We start from the raw sequence: 1,450 nt of genomic DNA on the forward strand, positions 1-1,450 counted from the left end.
TACCACATTACATATTAGATACGGGAAACCGAAACCATACCTTAGCCGATTTCCCAAGCTCAACCGGAGCACTTCCAAATCACTTATCCACAAGCTCTCAAGGCCTCAACACCTCCAAGAACAGATTTTTCACCACCAAATCCCTTTTTCAAGCTTTTCAAAATCACCAATTAAGCTCCAATATTCACATATACACAACCTAAGCCACAATCATCATACCCATACACAACATCATAGAACAATAAATCACACTAGGGTTGAGAATCTTACCACACCCAAGGTCCAAGGAGACAAGATTAACCTTCTCCTTCAAGAGAGTTGGGTCCTATAACATCAAAGAGCCCAAAAATCTCAACATTTTTGCTCATAAAACTCGAAAACAAGGCTGGAATTTCGAAGAGCAAAACGTGGCTTATCTCAAGATTAATTGTATGAATTTTGTAGAGCTCTCTGCAGTGAACGCGTGACCACAAACGGAGCGGCAATCGGAGCTCTAGATCAAAAATTATGGTGGTTTGAAGATCAAGTGAGAGAAAGAACTTGAGAGAGTGTTCTTCCCTCCATGGCCTCCATTTTCAGCATGTGAGTGTGTTTAGTGAGGAGAGAGAATGCTGAAAACTAGGGTTTTGGTCTAGTTATGTTGGGCCAAGGGCCCACTTTGGGTCCGGTTGGCCCGGTTTGGCCCGTTCGGTCCAATCTTGGCCCGAATTCTATAAAATTGGTACCGAAATTCTCGTCTCAATCTCCTCTATCATATTTAGCCACAAAAATCACATTTTGGACTTTCTAGAATAAATTCTCATTTATAGGCTAATTAGCCGTTAATTAACCGGGTTTTACATTCTACCCACCTAATTGGGAATTTTGCCCACAAAATTCAAATGCAAATACCTGAGAATAAATGCGGATAATCCGTTCGCATCTCCGACTCAAGTTCCCAAGTGTGTTCCTCAACACCGCCTCGAATCCATGCCACTTTGACTAATGAAACCTCTTTTCCACGCAACAGTTTGATACTAGTATCATCAATTCTGACCGGAGCCACTGGAAGCGTCAAATCTTCCCTTAACTGAACCGACTCAGGTTCTAACACATGGCTAGCATCAAGAGTGTACTTCCGAAGCTGCGACACGTGAAACACATCGTGCAGATTCGAAAGATGAGGAGGTAGAGCCATCCGATACGCCACTGGTCCAATCCTCTCCAGGATCTGAAATGGACCAATGTATCGAGGATTCAACTTCTTTGCCTTAATCGCCCTACCTACTCCTGTAGTCGGAGTAACCTTAAGGAAAACATGATCTCCTTCCTCAAATTCTAAGGGCTTTCGCCTCTGATCAGCATAACTCTTTTGACGACTCTGCGCCGCAAGCATCCTATCACGGATTTTCTTGACTTGTTCAGTAGTCTCAGCTATCATTTCCGGCCCTAACAAGCTTTTCTCTCCAGC

This window comes from Arachis duranensis, chromosome 10 (assembly GCF_000817695.3).
Source record: "Arachis duranensis cultivar V14167 chromosome 10, aradu.V14167.gnm2.J7QH, whole genome shotgun sequence".
NCBI lineage: Eukaryota > Viridiplantae > Streptophyta > Magnoliopsida > Fabales > Fabaceae > Arachis > Arachis duranensis.